Source organism: Oratosquilla oratoria, chromosome 12 (genome assembly GCF_046742065.1).
Source record: "Oratosquilla oratoria isolate Oo_2021 chromosome 12, ASM4674206v1, whole genome shotgun sequence".
Taxonomy (NCBI): domain Eukaryota; kingdom Metazoa; phylum Arthropoda; class Malacostraca; order Stomatopoda; family Squillidae; genus Oratosquilla; species Oratosquilla oratoria.
This window is the reverse complement of record NC_134788.1, coordinates 24140657-24158864: the sequence shown is the minus strand read 5'-3', so window position 1 is coordinate 24158864 and position 18208 is coordinate 24140657. Positions and strand designations below refer to the sequence as shown.

At 42.9% G+C, this 18208-nt stretch overlaps 1 protein-coding gene across 2 annotated transcripts in view; it reads right to left on the bottom strand.

Annotated features, from left to right (window-relative positions):
- The window catches only part of LOC143031119 (transcriptional regulator protein Pur-beta-like), a 332337-nt gene that overhangs the window by 231139 nt on the left and 82990 nt on the right, over positions 1-18208 (bottom strand). The gene's annotated exons all lie outside the window — the stretch shown is intronic.

Below are 18208 nucleotides of genomic sequence, written 5' to 3'. Positions count from 1 at the left end.
CCACCCCCCCGCTACGTTAGCCTGAGGCCCTGAGCAGTTCATGATAGGCTGGGAGAAGTTTCAGAAGAAAATGGGGGACGAGGGAATGTCTCTCTCTCTGTTTCGAGTGAAAGACAGCAACACCGAACAAGGCCAAGAGATGGCGCTGAGTACGTATAATCCCTTCACGGTGCATGACTCGCTTAACCCATTCAACTCCGATGACAAGATGTCTTGTCATTTGGTCAAATAAAACAAAAAATCATAAAACACCAAAATGTTTGATCAAACACCAGAAAAATATGACGTCAGTCCTCGCTTCGCTCGCACTGACGTCATATTTTTCTGGTGTTTGATCAAACATTTTGGTGTTTTATGATTTTTTGTTTTATTTGACCAAATGACAAGACATCTTGTCATCGGAGTTGAATGGGTTAAAACGTCGCCTGGCGAATATCTTCGGTCGAGGACTGGGGGAGAGGGGAAAGAGAGGTGGGTGCTAAAACGGAGTCTCCACTAAAGAACTAAAAAATGATAAAAAATAAATAAATAAAACAAAACAAATAAAAAATACATTAAAAGTAATAACAACTTAATCAAATTATAATATATATATATATATATATATATATATATATATATATATATATATATATATGTTGGGTTCTAGCCCCGAGTATGTAACTTCCGTCACCGAGCACCACCTGCCCAAGGAAGACGTCTGAGAGAGAGAGAATGTGGAGAGAAGAGGAGGAGGAGAAGGGGGGAAGGGGAGAACGAAGCGATAAAAAGGGGGGAACGGAGGGAGAGGGGGAGGAGGGAGAAGGGGAGGGGGATGGAGAAGGGGAGGGGGAGGGAGAAGGGGAAGGAGGAGGGAGAAGGGGAGGGGGAGAGAGAAGGGGGAGGAGGAAATAAGTGTGGGAGGTCGAGCATCGGGGAGGAAGAGGGGAAGTGGGAGAGAGGGGTGAGGGGAGGAGGGAGGGGAAAAGGAAGGGAGGACAAGAGAGGGGTGAGGGAAGGAGAGGAGAGAGAGAGGAGATGGAGGGTTGAGGGGAGGAGAGGAGGAGGGGTGAGGAGAGGAGAGATAGAAAGAGGAGGAGAGAGGGGTGAGGAGGGGAACGGAGAGGAGGGAGAGGAGAGAGAGGGGAGGGGGGAGAGGAGAGGGGAGGAGATACTGTCGTTTTAAAGATGAGTGCAAAGGGATGGTGACGATATCCCCCCAGCGGGGGGAGGAGACCTTGCGTCGGCCGCTTAAAGAAAGACAGAACCGAGGAGACTGCCAGGGGGGTCCCGGTCGATGGGGAGGACCTTCAGCTGCCGTCCAGCCTGGCTTGCCCACAAACCTCTTCTTTGGGGGCTGAGGAGGAAGAGGAGGGGGAGGAGAAAGAAGAAGAGGAGGGGGAGGAGAAGGAAGAAGAGGAGGGGGAGGAGAAGGGAGAAGAGGGGAGGTGGAGAAAGAGGAGAGGGAGGAGAAAGAGAAAGAAGAATAGGTGGAGGAAGAGGATGTGGACGAGGAGGAGGAGGAGGATGTGGAAGAGGAGGAGGAGGAGGATGTGGAAGAGGAAGAGGAGGAGGAGGAGGAGGTTTGCAAGATGCAGAGGTCTGTGCGGTCGTCGTTGTCGCCGTCTGAAGAAGACGGCGCAGGCGTCGTGGCCCTCGACCGCCACGCCACCGCAACCGCCACCGCTGCAGCGGTGGCGGTTGCGGGTGGCAGTCAAGAGTGTTGGTGTGGGAAATGCAGCAGAGATTCAGGGTGAGAGAGAGAGAGAGAGAGAGAGAGAGAGAGAGAGAGAGAGAGAGAGAGAGAGAGAGAGAGAGAGAGAGAGAGGAGAGAGATAGAGAGAGAGGAAAAGAGAGTAGAAATGGAAGGAAGGGATGTGGGTGGAGAAGGGTCTAAGGAAGAGAGAGAGCGAGAGAGAGAAAATATTAAGACGACGACGAGGAGGAGGTGGAGGAGGAGGAGGAGGGAAGACTAAAGACGTGAGGAAGACTAGGGAAGGAAGGGAGGCCGGGTTGAAGAAGAATTGATGGATGGGTGGATGGATGGGGGAGGGGAGTAAAAGTAAAGACTGGAATGAAGGAGTGGGGTATCTTACTAACCCCCAATCCTAAAAGTATTTGTAAGTCGCTACACAATATATATATATATATATTTGTGTGTGTGTGTGTCACAATTGAAAACATCGGAAATTTACGGAGAGAGAAAGAGAGAGAGAGAGAGAGAGAGAGAGAGAGAGAGAGAGGCGGTCACGCCTTACGTTCCTGATTTAACTTGTGATCCTGGTATAATATATATATATATACACATCAAAGAAAGGTAAACAGTAAGATCCTTTTAAATTTAAAGTCCTTCTATCATCAATCAATCACATCGATTAATTAGAATCTGTTGTTCCCATGTAATATATTTGATCCCCACATCTTACTACCGACACTGATAGATTGGAAGTTGCACAGCAGTAAGATAAAAAAAATCTTACTAAATATGAGGAACAGAGCATACGATGACATCTCAAATAAAAGAGAGCGAGAATTCGTTCAGGACTTTAACTCGTTTTGTACACACACACAAAACACTAAACACACGTACACATAAAGACAATATACCCATCGTCACACACACAAGTGTACATAAAAGACAATTCGCCCACCATGGTTAACCCGCCAAAGACACATTCACACACATTGAAAAGACAATTCACCCACCATGGTTAACCCGCCAAAGACACATTCACACACATTGAAAAGACAATTCACCCACCATGGTTAACCCGCCAAAGACACACACAAAGACAATTCATCCACCATGATTAACCCGCCAAAGACACACAAACACAATTCGCCCACCATGGTTAACCCGCCAAAGACACACACACATTAACCCATTCAACTCCGATGACAAGATGTCTTGTCATTTGGTCAAATAAAACAAAAAATCATAAAACACCAAAATGTTTGATCAAACACCAGAAAAATATGACGTCAATCCTCGCTTCGCTGCGAGCGAAGCGAGGATTGACGTCGTATTTTTCTGGTGTTTGATCAAACATTTTGGTGTTTTATGATTTTTTGTTTTATTTGACCAAATGACAAGACATCTTGTCATCGGAGTTGAATGGGTTAAGAAGACAATTCGTCCATCATGGTTAATCCGTCTAGGACACATTCACACAAAGACAATACGTCCACTATGGTTAACCCGTCTAAGACACACACACATAAAAGACAATTCGTCCACATTGGTAACTCTTGGAAAACAAATAATATAACCCGTATGATTACTGACGTACAATCCTGCACTAAAGTTTCGTCCTACCTAGGCTCTCTCTCGACATAAAATCCCAATTCTTCGCGCGATTTTTCTATATAAAAAATGCAAAGTAAATACAGCATAGGAAAGTATATAAAGTACTCGTAATATATAAATATCTTACATATTTTATTGACTATATTCGCCCCTTTCCTCCCATACAATTTCCTTCAATTGTGCATTTGTTCCTCAAATGTGTTTATCGAGGCTGTCCCCCAGCCTAGATCGGTGCCCTGAGGTGGAGATCTACCACCAGCGAAGTCCTAACATCTTAGTTCGAGAGATTTCAAGAAAATAGTGTTGCCATCCAACATTATTGATGATTTTTTTTCTATTTTTCGAAAATACTTTTTATTATTCTGCTCCCCTTTGCTAAATATACAAGGGATAATGCTCATTTTTAAATTACAGTTAATAACCCGATGCACGCACGCACACATCATATATACAGCAAATATCCAATAGACGCGATTCTAAATATACAGAGACCCACCAATGAAAATAATTTTTATCCATTCAGACATTTGTACCATCTCTGAATAGACGAAAACACCAGATCTATAATATTTACTGCACACACACACAATAACCACAATTCCAAGATATCTCATTATTAACTCTGGCGCGCAGGACTCAGGCGGTAGATGTCTGGCTTGCAGACGGGGGGAGGTTAACCCATTAAACACCGATGACAAGATGTCTTGTCATTTGGTCAAATAAAACAAAAAATCATAATAAAACAACAAAATGTTTGATGATCAAACAGCACCAGAAAAATATGACGTCATCAGTCCTCCTCGATCAACTCCGATGACAAGATGTCTTGTCATTTGGTCAAATAAAACAAAAAATCATAATAAAACAACAAAATGTTTGATGATCAAACAGCACCAGAAAAATATGACGTCATCAGTCCTCCTCGAGGAGGACTGATGACGTCATATTTGGAAATTCGTTAACAAAAGTGAATAGTGAAAAAGATCTCGGAGTAATTATCAGTAACTATCTCAAATCATCCAAGTAGTGTATTTCAGCCTCTGAGAAAGCAAATTAGATTCTAGGACTGATTGCACGATCTTTTGACTTCAAAAGTCCATCACTCATTAACAAGCTATATAAATCGCTAGTTCGTCCACATTTGGAATATGCTGTTTCCGTATGGTCACCGAATCTCATTAAAGACGTTAAGAGACTGGAAAAAGTACAACGGCGAGCCACAAAACTGATTCCAAATATCAACTAAATCGACTAAAACATATGAATCTGTTTTCACTAAAAAAGCGTAGACTCAAGAGGTGACTTGATACACATCTTTAAATTCTAAACGGAACCGACATCAAAAGTGACAAAATTTTCACACTGAATGAGAATCAGACAAGAAACAATGGTCTCAAACTGTCCGGAAATAGATTCAATTTGGAAGTGGGTAGAAACAAATTTGCCAACCGTGTAGTTAGTGAATGGAATAAACTTTCTGCACAGGTAGTGCAATGTAGTTTAGTTCGAAGCTTTAAAAATCATTTAGATAAACACCTAAGCAAGATGCTGTAATGATTATAATTTATATTATATTATTTGTTTTTGTTTTGTTATCATTTGTCTGTTTGATTCTCATTCATTATATATTAGTTATATGTCAATTTATTATTTACTATTTGCCTGCTTATTATTTAACTATACCTATGCATTTTATTTGTTATTTACATTATTATAGTTTTTATTTATTCATTTATTATGATTTTTCACATCCGACCTAGATATGGACCAAAAGGTCTCCTGTCGGCATGCTCCGCCTTTATCCTACTTCCAGATTAAATCTATTCCCTGACAGTTTGAGACCATTGTTTCTTGTCCGATTCTCATTCAGTGCGAAATTTTTGTCCCTTTTGATGTCAATTCCCTTCAGAATCTTAAAAGACCTGTACCAAGTCAAGGTTTGGGACCCTTTACTTCAGTAGTGAAAGATTACTACGAAGAGCTAAATAGTCCTAAAAGGGGAAGTTTACTGTTAAAACCCATTAAACTCCGATGACAAGATTCTTTGTCATTTGGTCAAATAAAACAAAAAATCATAAAACACCAAAATGTTTGATCAAACACCAGAAAAATATGACGTCAGTCCTCCTCGCTTCGCTCGCGCTTCGCTGCGAGCGAAGCGAGGACTGACGTCATATTTTTCTGGTGTTTGATCAAACATTTTGGTGTTTTATGATTTTTTGTTTTATTTGACCAAATGACAAAGAATCTTGTCATCGGAGTTTAATGGGTTAATTTCGATTTCGTGGTATAGTCGAGGGCAGTACTACGTTTCAAGACGTTCATAATTTATCGATTTATTATCATTTCCTGCGTTGATAAAGACGTCATCTATGTATCCCTTATACACAGATGGTTGAAGTTAGTTTTATTTCTCAGAAATATTCTCTCTTCTCCCTCAAAGTTTCTCCATTGGGTTTGATCTCTGTATCTCTCTTCATCTTCTATCGTCTCCATTTTCTCTCCTCTCGTTTTCTATTGGGCCCAAGTTAGCGAAGAAAACGGCCAAAGGGGATCTCATAGCAACACAATCTTCAGAAACGTTCAGAGGAAGCACAAAAAAAGATGAAGAAGAGGGAGAAGAAGAAACGAAGGACAAATTTAGATTTAAGAAGGAAATAGGCAAGAATTGGTTTACTAATAGGGTGGTCGATGAATGGAATAAACTTAGTAACCATGTAGTAAGCGCTGAAACTATCAGTCGTTTTAAAAAAACGATTAGACAATTTTATGGATGGGGACGACAGGTGGTGATGGATACGGAGCTGCCTAGTGTAGGCCTTATGGTCTCTTGCAGTCTCCTTTATTCTTATGTTCTTAAATGGAGAAGGAAAGGAAAAGAAGAAGATTAGGGAAATAAGAAAAAGGAGAAGGAAGGGGAGAAAAATAAGGAGAAGAAAAAGAAGAGGAAGAAAAATAAGAAGAAAAAGAAGAGGAAGAAAAAGAAGAAAATTAAAAGAATACGGAGAAAGGGAAAAGGTGAAGAAGAAGAAGAAAAGGAGAAAGAAGAAAAGAAGGCAAAGGAAAATAAATGAAGGGGAAAAGAAACGGAGAAAAAGGAGAAGAAATTGAGGAAGAGGAAAAAAGAAGAGAAAACAGACGCACACACATATATATGTTTCAACAGCTCGAAACCCGCAGCCCCATAGCATCCGGCAACGGTCCTGAGGTTGTATTCTGCATTTCACCGACAACCAGAGCTTATATCCGAGGATCAGTCGCCGGTTCGCAAATGGGATAGGAAGACATACCTAGGTTCCTAAATTAACGTTCTCTGAAAAGACGAAGACGATCTAATAGTGGTGTTCAAATGGGTCAAGGGCTTTTAACAAGGGGTGATGCAGGCAAGGTCATCATATTAAGACAACAGGGCAGGACTCGCAGTAATGGGACAAATTTAGATTTAACTCATTAAACTCCGATGACAAGATTCTTGTCATTTGGTCAAATAAAACAAAAAATCATAAAACACCAAAATGTTTGATCAAACAGCACCAGAAAAATATGACGTCAGTAGTCCTCGCTTCGCTCGCTCGCGAGCGAAGCGAGGACTACTGACGTCATATTTTTCTGGTGCTGTTTGATCAAACATTTTGGTGTTTTATGATTTTTTGTTTTATTTGACCAAATGACAAGAATCTTGTCATCGGAGTTTAATGGGTTCAGAAGGAAATAGGCAGGAACTGGTTTACTAATAGGGTAGTTAACAACTTAGTAACCACGTAGTTTTCACATTGAATGAGAATCAGACAAGAAACAATGGTCTCAAACTGTCCGGAAATAGATTCAATTTGGAAGTAGGTAGAAACAACTTCGCCAACCGTGTAGTTAATGAATGGAATAAACTTCCTGCACAGGTAGTGCAATGTAGTTCAGTTCGAAGCTTTAAGAATCATTTAGATAAACACCTAAGCAAGATGCTGTAATGATTACGATTTCATATTATTTGTTTTTGTTTTATCATTTGTCTGTTTTGATTGTCATTTATTATTATATGTCAATTCATTATTATTTACTATTTACCTGTTTGTTTATTATCTAACTATACCTATGCATTTATTTATTTTGTTATTTACATTATTATAGTTTTTATTTATCAATTTATTATTTGATTTTTTTTTCGCAACCGACCTATATATGGACCAAAAGGTCTCCTGTCGGCATGCTCCGCCTTTGTAATCCTTTGTAGTTAGTGAGCTCAGAAACTATAGATTGTTTTAAAAGGTTAGACAACTTTATGGATGGAGAGGATAGGTGGTAAGGGATATGGAACTGCCTAGTGTAGGCCTTATGGTCTCTTGCAATCGCCTCCGTTCTCATTACTTTAAAGGGTTTTGATAGATTCTGACAATAGGTGACGGGGAGACGTTCCTCTCCGACAACCCTCTCTTAGAATCATCACCCAGTTCTCCCTGAGAACCCCTATTAGGGAAACCGGAAAAAAATAATATATATTATATATATATATACACACACACATACACGTATATATACATTTCATTCCTATGTGTCTTGCTTGTGCCCCAGGGCAGTGGGCGAGATACACGTATGACCCGTCATCCACGAGGAGCTAACATGAGGGAGGGGGAAAGGGTGGTGGAGGAGAGGAGGAGAGTGGGTGGGAGTGGATTTATGCCTTTTGACTTTGGTAATGGTGTGGGGGGGGGAAGCCCTTGCTATAAAGATGGTATATATAATGTGAGGAATCTTAACCCATTCAACTCCGATGACAAGATGTCTTGTCATTTGGTCAAATAAAACAAAAAATCATAAAACACCAAAATGTTTGATCAAACACCAGAAAAATATGACGTCAATCCTCGCTTCGCTCGCAGCGAAGCGAGGACTGACGTCATATTTTTCTGGTGTTTGATCAAACATTTTGGTGTTTTATGATTTTTTGTTTTATTTGACCAAATGACAAGACATCTTGTCATCGGAGTTGAATGGGTTAATAAATAAATATATAAATTCCATGACTCTGTCCTGGAGTAAGGAATATAATTATGATTAATTATCCCCATTATTATTTATTCATTCATTATTATTATTATTATTTAACCTTTTTTTGGCGTCGTGGGATTTGGGAGAAAAATGAAAGCAGCCCAATGATTGTTAAGAATTAATGAAGGACGTAAATGGTAAAAAAATAATATATAAATAAATAACAATGAAATAAATAAACAAAATAAACAAAGATAAAAAAAATGTTGAGAAACATTATCCTAAGCCTCACCACGGTCTTCCTTACGTCCCGCATGGAACGGCGGGCCCACGCGGACAATTTCTCCGGCCCAACGTCCTAAAAATAGGACCTCGGCCTTCGCGAAATATCCGGAACTTGCCAGAAATAACCCGGACGCATCTGGGAACATGACAGTCACGCAAGCCTCAAGACGTTGCTGGGACAATTCGTCCATCATGGTCAACTTGCCCTAGGACAATTCACCCCTGAGGACAATTAGTCTAAGGACATCTCACCCCCACCTCCCATCCCTAGGGACAACTCGTCTCAGGACATGTCACCCGTGAGGAAATTAGTCTAAGGTCATCACCCCCCCCCCTATTCCTGGGGACAACTCGCCTCTAAGGATAAATCGTCACAGGATTAGTCCCTCCTAAGGGCAATTCGTCCCTGTAACATCTCACCCCAGGACAATTCATCTCCGGCACAATGACCTCTCGGGGTGGGGGTAGTCTCGATCGAGCGTTACCCCGTTCAGCCCAACGTCCTCCGAAACCCATCACGGCAGAGAAACAGGACCTTCAGAGTATCTCGCTTGACGTTGGCGCCGGGAGGTTTTATTCACCTTGGAGGTGAGAGAGAGAGAGGGGGTGGCTACCACCCCCCCCGACTCCCGCCTCCCCTCCAGGACCTGCTTAGGTAGTCGTCGTTCATCGATTTTTGCTGAGCCGCCGGCGCTCGGCCGACCGGCCGGCCGGCCGCTGTCTGCAAGTCGCCGGCGCCGGACTGACCCTGCTACTCGTTCTTCCAACACCCAAGTAACGGGAACGGGAATGGGAACGTGTGTGTGTGTGTGTGTGTGTGTGTGTAGGGAAGCCTAGAATCCCCGTATACTGTAAGAAACATGTATTGGTACACACACACATATATATATATATTTGACCCAAGTGAAGTAGGAAACACAGGAGTCTTAGTCTGAGTTTATTCCTCACTAGTTTCGCAGGTAAGCTTCTAAATATCTGGAGGGGAGGAGGGGAGGAGAGAGGGAAAGAGAGAGAGATAGAGCAACTACTTGTCCCCATAGGCTCATCCTGTACATGTAGTTATAATGTAGAAGAATAAGACCTAAACTCGCAGGGTCCCGCCTCTGTTGGGGGTGGTAACAAACCCTCTAAAAGCATTACCACACTGGGCTATTTTTCCTCCGACCTCCGATTAATCGGCGGCACCACCGCCTACCTCCAGCACTTTTTCCAGCCGTGAAATAATTTACGGCAAATTATGTTTTCTGAACAATTGACATAGAATGTCAATTGATATGCTGGGGGAAAAATAAATTTCCTCCAGCATATAATCAGATTCCTTCCCGAAAGCTGCAAATTTGCTCCAACAAGTCGGAGGAAAAACTGCCCAGTGTGATGACGCAATTAGATGATTGGGTCTATTGTACACACAGCCGCCGGCAAATGACTTCATTACATACTGAGGGTCTAAAGGACCACTGGCGTCGGCAACGATGGCAAGTTGATACGAAGTAAAAAGCTGAGATTTATTGAACAAAAACTATATTAGTCCCTCGAGTGACGTCACTGATGAACTACTACCGTTAACCCATTAAACTCTGATGACAAGAATCTTGTCATCAGAGTTTAATGGGTTAAGTAGAGAGAGAGAGAGAGAGAGGGAAAGAGATGGAGAAAGAGAAAGAAAGGGAGTGAAAAAGGGGAAACGAGAGAGAGGGAGAGGGAAAGAGTTGGAGAAAGTGAGAGGGAGTGAAAGAGGAGAAATTGAGAGAGTGAGAGGGAGTGAAAGAGGGGAAATTGAGAGAGTGAGGGAGAGGCGGTGAGAGATGGAGACAGAGTGAGAGCGAGTGAAAGACGGAAAAAGAGTGTGAGTGAGAGAGAGAGAGAGAGAGAGAGAGGGGGGGTATGGAGAAAGAGTGAAAGGGAATGAAAGAAGGGAAATTGAGTGAGGGAGATACAGTGAGACGTAATGAATGGGAGGAAGAGAGAGAGAGAGAGAGAGAGAGAGAGAGAGAGAGGGGGTGATTACAATTATCAATAACATGAGTACATATACAAAAAAATAAAAAAAAAAATCCCCCTTACGGAAAGGAGGAAAAAAAAATAAATAAAAAATAATAATAATAATAATAATAATAGAAAGAAAAAAAAAAAAAAAAAAAAAAAAAAAAAAAAAAAAAAAAAAAAAAAAAAAAAAAAAAAAAAAAAAAAAAAAAAAATCAATAATAATAATAATAATGATCATCTACATTACATTATCTTCCTACAACACGGACACATTAATCTTCAAGAATCGCTAGACGACAGCCAGGCCAAGGAATTGATACATACTGAGGGACGAGGCAAGGGCGCCCCCCCACCTCTCCTTACCCGCTCCCCAACTTTGGGGGGGGGGTGTAAGACGGGGGGAAGGGGGGGCCCCGCGCCCCCTTCCTCCAACTTTACCTGGCGCCCAATGAGCTGAGGCAGCAAAACTGCCCAGAGCACAGTAATCAAATTGACAATGGGTTACAACATATATATATATACACACACACACGCACGTATATGACATTTGGATAGACCCTATAGACGTCCCCATCTGTCTTCATGGGGTCTATCTAACGTCTGTGTTGTCCCCTACCTCACGCTAGGGGGGTCCCGCTTACCAAAAAACCTTCCCGCATTCCTCCATGTATATATATGAATATATATATATATATATGTATATATATATATGTATGTATATATAGTTGTAATCCTTCTTTTCCATGTACTTTGCACTAAAAATGTAATATACGAAAGCGCTCTGCTTCGTTTAATTTCTCTTTCCCAGTGCATGTACACACACACAAATGCACACAAAGCTCGACGGCGCCGTGGTACCGTACGCAACCTCTCATCCAGCGGTCTGAATTCGATTCCCGTCCAGGGCTGAATTAATTTAAGCATCACTGCACCATGAGCCGGCACTTCAACTTAAGTGGGCAAAGGAATTGTGCGTTTGTGTGTGTGTGATTTACCACGGTCTTGGATCACGCGTTGGACTCGTGATCGACAGATATTTCCCTCCCGGAAGAGAGCTCAGAGCTCGTATGACCGATCTATGGGTAATGCTGTGACCTTACACGCACACACAAACTTCCCGCCCACGAGAGCTGGAGTAACGACTCGCAGCCCTAGGAGGGCTTCGAACCCGGACCGCCGTAGCGGCAGCCACGAGGTGTTTTTTGTGTGTGTACTTTTTTAAGGTCACATCATTACTCATAAATCGGGCATATCTGAGCTCTCGTCCGGGAGGGTAATAGCTGTCGATCACGAGTCCAGCACGTGATCAACTTTACGAGCTTAGTTCTAGCTTTCGCCGGTGCCCATCCCCGTGGGAAACAAATCACATGAAAATCGACTAAAACCCATGAATCTGTTAAAAAAAAAAAAAAAAAAAAAAAAAAAAAAAACAGACTCGGAGGTGACTTGATACAGGTCTTTAAGATTCTAAAGGGAACTGACATCATCAAAAGTGACAAAATTTTCACATCGAATGAGAATCCGACAAGAAACAAGGGTCTCAAACTGCCAGGGAATAAATGGATTTAATTTGGAAGTGGGTAGAAACAACTTCGCCAACCGTGTAGTTAATGAATGGAATAAACTTCCTGCTGCAGAGGCAGTGCAATGTAGTTCAGTTCGAAGCTTTAAAAATCATTTAGATAAACACCTAAGCAAGATGCTGTGATGCCGGCCATTTCTTTTATTTATCTATCATTTATCTGTTAATAAATAATGTCGTCTTTTTCATACCGGTGTGTAGGATTTTAGTGTTGTTCCAATTAGGCATATGTCCGTGTTGTGTAGCGTGTACTACTAACGAATTAGATGCCCTGCGGTGTCGCATGTCATTCTTGTGTTCGTATAATCTTTTTGTGATTCCTCGCATGTCATTCTTGTGTTCGTATAATCTTTTTGTGATTCCTCGCATGTCATTCTTGTGTTCGTATGATCTTTTTGTGATTATACGAACACAAGAATGACATGCGACACCACAGGACATCTAATTCGTTAGTAGTACACGCTACACAACACGGACATATGCCTAATTGGAACAACACCAAAATCCTACACGCCGGTATGAAAAAGACAAGAAAAACTATTGAAGCTGCATATATTAATACTTTTAATTCAACCAATCATAGAGAAGGATTTGTAAATTTGGCACACACAACAGCAAGATTAATCATCGAGGAGGCACAAACGGCGGACTCTATCCCAAGGCGACCTGTGAGATGACCCGCTTAGTATATAGACAATGTATTCCAATTTGCCTGCACTATTATCTCTCTGAAGAAGACTGTCGAAACGTTAGAGAATAAAATACTTCTGCTCCTTCCTGGAATTTACCTATACCACTCTTGCCATACATTTGTCTTTTCTCTTGTCATATATATATATATATATATATATATATGTGTATATATAATTACAACACACACTGAAGGGTCCCCTGTACATATACTTTCCATCTTATCAACCACATCAACTTTCTTCCATTTCAATTCCTTGCAAACACGATCGAGACTAAAGGGAGCCCTACGGAAGCGTATTCGGAAACTGATACGCTGTCGGGCTGAGGACTCGAACCTATATAACACACACACACACACACATATATATAGATATATATATATATATCAACTACAATTCACTTTAATTCTAAGCCATCAACATCGAGAAGCTCGAGGAGGCATATATGCAGAATTTGAACCTCCGCTAGCACGTGTGTGTGTGTGTGTGTGTGTATATATATATATATATGATGTAAGTGGAGTAGGAAACACAGGAGTCTTAGTCTTGAGTTTATTCCTGACTAGTTTCGCAGGTAAGTTTTTTCAAAGGAATGGTGTACAAATAAGCTGTGGGCATTTTATACATGAGGTGGACCACACCACCTCTCCGGAGAGGTGGTGAGGTCCACCTCATGTATAAAATGCCCACAGCTTATTTGTACACCATTCCTTTGAAAAAGCATACCTGCGAAACTAGTCAGGAATAAACTCAAGACTAAGACTCCTGTGTTTCCTACTCCACTTACGTCAACCTGTAAGAATGTCTCAACATATATATATATATAGGGGGAGAGCAACAAATCCCAGTCGATCCGAAACAAATCAAATTCGTTACCATGGAAGAAGATGGGATTAGGGGACTCCCACTAATAGGGTCAAGAGGAAAGGGGGGGGAGAGGAAGGGGAGAAAGGGGGAAGGGAGGGAAAAGAGAGGGAGGGAGAGGAGGAAGGAAAGGAGGGAAGGAGGAAGGAAAGGAGGGAAGGAGGGAGGGAGGGAGGAAAGGGAAAGGGAGGGAGGAGAGGGAGGAAAGGGAAAGGGAGGGAGGAGAGTGAGGGAAGGGAAAAGGAAGGAGGAGAGTGAGGGAAGGGAAAAGGAGGGAGGAGAGGGAGGGAAGGGAAAGAGAGGGAGGGAAGGGAAAGGGAGGGAGGAGAGGGAGAGGATGGGAGAGGGAGGAGAGTGAGGGAAGGGAAAAGGAGGGAGGAGAGGGAGGGAAGGGAAAGTGAAGGAAGGGAGAGAGAGGGAAGGGAAAGGGAGGGAAGGGAAAGGGAGGGAGGAGAGGGAGAGGATGGGAGAGGGAGGAGAGTGAGGGAAGGGAAAGGGAGAGGATGGGAGAGGAGGGATGAGAGGGAGGGAAGGGAAAGGGAGGGATGAGAGGGAGGGAAGGGAAAGGGAGGGATGAGAGGGAGGGAATTGAAAGGGAGGGAGGAGAGGGAGAGGATGGGAGAGGGAGAGGATGGGAGAGGGAGGGAGGAGAGGGAGAGGATGGGAGAGGGAGGGAAGGGAAAGGGAGAGGATGGGAGAGGGAGGGAAGGGAAAGGGAGGGAGGAGAGGGAGGGAAGGGAGAGGGAGGAGTAGAGGGGGGAGGATGGGAGAGGGAGGGAAGGGAAAGGGAGGTAGGAGAGGGAGGGAAGGGAAGGGAAAGGGAGGGGAGGAGAGGGAGAGGATGGGAGAGGGAGAGAAGAACATACAATGGAAGAAGAGAGAAAGAGGAGAGTAAGGAAATGTAGGATGGAGGAACGAGTAGGAGGAAGACGACAAAGGGAAGAGAGGAGGTGGGAAGGTGAAGAATGAGAGAGGGAGAGAGAGGTAGGGAGAGAGAGGTAAGGAGAGAGGATGAAGAAAAGGAGGAATGATAGAGGGAGGGAGGGAGGGAGGGGAGTGGGAGGAGGATAGGGATGAGGGAAGTTAGGAAGGAAGGGAGATAAGAAGGAGAGGAAGGAGAGGGAAGGAAGGAAAGAAGAGGACGGAACAGAAAGAGACTGACCCGGACTGTATGTGTGTGTGTGTGTGTGTGTGTGTGTGTGTGTGTGTGTGTGTGTGTGTGTGTGTATGTGTGTGTGTGTGGCGCGATGGTAGTGTTGGTATATAGTGGTGGCATGTGGTGGTAGGGGAGGGTGGAAATGACAATTGAAGAGATAAGAAGTGGGTTATCTGCAACAATCTCTTATCTATCATACTCATACCCCCGTTTTTTTTTTTTTTTGACATGTCACTCCTACGGGGGGAGTGTGTGTGTACATGTGGGAGTCAGTCATAGCACACTCCACACTCTCCCCTCCCTCACTCCCTCTCCCTCCCTTGTCCCTATCAAGTTTGAGCAAATATACAAGTTAACATTTCTCTTGAAGAAGAAGAGGAAGAGGAGAAGGAGGAAGAGGAGGAAGAAAATGAGTAGGAGGAGGAAAGGGAGGAGGAGGAGGAGGGAGGAAAATGAAAAGGAGAAAGGTGAGGAAGAAGGAGGAATAAGAAAATAAAGAGGAAAAGGAGGAGGAGAAGAAAGCAAAGAAGAAGGCAAAGAAGAAGAAGAAGGCAAAGAAGAAGAAGAAGGCGAAGAAGGCAAAGAAGAAGAAGGCGATGAACTCGAAGAAGAACGCGAAGAAGAAGAACGCGAAGAAGAAGACGGGAGTATTCGCGTTGACCGTTGGCCACTGGTGATTGTTATCTACGTTTGGGTATCTTGCGCACGCGCACACACACACACTGCACTGTAAAATAACTGCAAACCGAACATATTGCACTGTAAACTCACTGCACATCACCAACTCACTGCACGTTATCATAATATAATTAAGATACAATATAAAAGAACAACAGTGGGTTAGGGTTAAGTTAGGTTAGGTTACAATTAAGATATAATAAAAAAACAAAAAAGGGTTAGGTTTAAGCTTCGCTCGCAGCGAAGCGAGGACTGACGTCATATTTTTCTGGTGTTTGATCAAACATTTTGGTGTTTTATGATTTTTTGTTTTATTTGACCAAATGACAAGACATCTTGTCATCGGAGTTGAATGGGTTAAGTTAGATTACGTTAAATTGGGTTAGGTTTGTGTCTGTTTATTGATGAAGTTAGATTATTTTTATCCTATGTTTTGGCTTATCTTAAATCTAGTTTTGCCAAAATAGAAAGTTTATTACTGTAATACAATTTCTATTTCGCCAATACGAAACTGATGTAGTCACTTCTTCAGCATGTTTGTCAACCAAACAATCCATTCACACGATCAAACGTCACTTCAAATACGTCTGACAAATCGTTTGACAGTGTAAACTCGTACTGAATGTGACGTCTGCGTGCAGTGAGCCATAGTTCTAGTTTCAGTCCTCTAGCAAAAAAAATATATATATATATATATATATATAATAAAAATAAATAATAAGAAAATAAATAAACAAATAAAATACAAAAAATAATTCAATAAACAAAAAAAAGAAAATAAATATGTAAAAAATAAATTAAAAATGTATATTGTTAGTAGTATCGCTGTTGCCTCAATAAACCGTTTATTATTATTTTTAACATAAGATTCGCCCATGGGAATTCAATCCACATGACCAGTTATGTGTGATCCTACATCTGGCAGCCCATTCTTGTGGTCATTAGTTTCAATCTTAATCTATTTTCTACTATTCATTCTATTACCTATTTACCAATTATTCCATCATTTACTAATTTTATTTAATATTTCATTATTTATTCATCTAATAAGCGAAACAAGTAAACACTATTGGACGCTACGGACCCCGGGTTGAACAGGGACCCCAGCCGGTCGTGACCCCTTCCGTTCTAAGGTCAGCCCGCATCTGAATAAAATCGTCTGACGGCAGTATGGACTGCAGAAGATCAAGGACTGTCAGGTATGGAAGGCGGGGGTGGAAGGGCATGGTGTCATCGAGATATATATATATATATATATATACACGTCAATTTCTCATGTGCGAGGGGGAGGGGGAAGAGGGGGAAGGGGAGGGGGAAGAGGAGGAAGGGTAGGGGAGGAGGAAGGAGAGGGGAGGAGGAAGGAGAGGGGAGGAGGAAGGAGAGGGGAGGAGGAAGGAGAGGGGAGGAGGAAGGAGAGGGGAAGAGGAGGAAGAGGTCAAGGAAAAGGAGAATGAGGAGAAAGAGGGAGGGAAGGATGAGGTAGAAGAGTAGGGAAAGGAAAAGGAGGGGGGAGGAGAAATGGAAAAAGGAGGAGGAAGAGGAAGAGGAGGGGGAGAAGAGGGAGTGGAAAAAGGAGGAGGAGGAGGAGGCGGCAGAGGAAAGGAAAAGGATGATGAAGAGAAGGAATAGGAGGAAGGAGGAGGATGAGACAAAGGAAAAGGAGGAGGAGGAGGAGGAGGAGGAGGCAAGCGGAATGGCGTGTTGGTATGCGGCAAAAGGGTCGTCCTCATCGGAAGTTCTACTGCAGAAGTAGTACGCAGGAGGACCTGCCTGTAGGGGGCGTGGCCGAGTCTAAAGAGAGAGGGGGGGCCTACGCGGGTAGCAGAACGGGGGGGGGGGCCACGTGAGAGGGGTGGAGGGGGGGGGGAAAGGTGGCCACGTGGAAGAGGCCATGACGACGCAGAGAGGTGTACACGAGTATCGGCGGCACAAAGAACGGAGGGGGCCTCACGAGAGGGGGAAAGACATGCGGTGGGGTGTGTCCATGTGGTGGCGGGGGGAGGGAGATGGGTACGGGGGTATGGCAAAGGGCATGTGGAAGAGGAGAAGAGAGAGAAAAAAGGGAGGGGGGGTGTTATGGCCCCTTGGGGGTGTCCCCTCACTCCCCAATTCTCAGATCCTATAGGTTACTGGTATCCTTACCACAAGTCAATAGTCCTCTAGTATTCCAGCTTTTTTTTTTTTTTTTTTTTTTTGTCGATGTTTGGGTTACCTCCCCGCCTGGCCAGGACTGTGGGATAGCAGCACGGCCAGCCCTCAGCGGGCCCCGTGACTCAATCTCACGACCGACCACCTACTCTTGTGTTCATTACTGAACTCACAGGGCTACCGCATGACCCTGTATATCTATTATAATAAAGTAGTAGCTTCTGTCTGTCTGTCTGATTGTTTATTTGTTTGTACACGAACTCCTCCTAGGGTTTTAGAAATAGACCCCCATAACCATATATATGATACCCTGTCACTCCAGGTACTTGGATAACTATATTTCATTTCGAGAGAGAGAAAAAAAAAATATATATATATATACTTTGGTTAGGGTTAAGGGTTAAAGTTAGGAGGTTTACGTAGTATCCCCTGAAGTCGCGTAGTATTTTTTGTGACTTAAGAATTAATATGATTAAACAAACCATGTGTCCACAAATATTATTTACATTTGTGAAATTAATGTTGCCACAAACCATGATAGCTTTTGT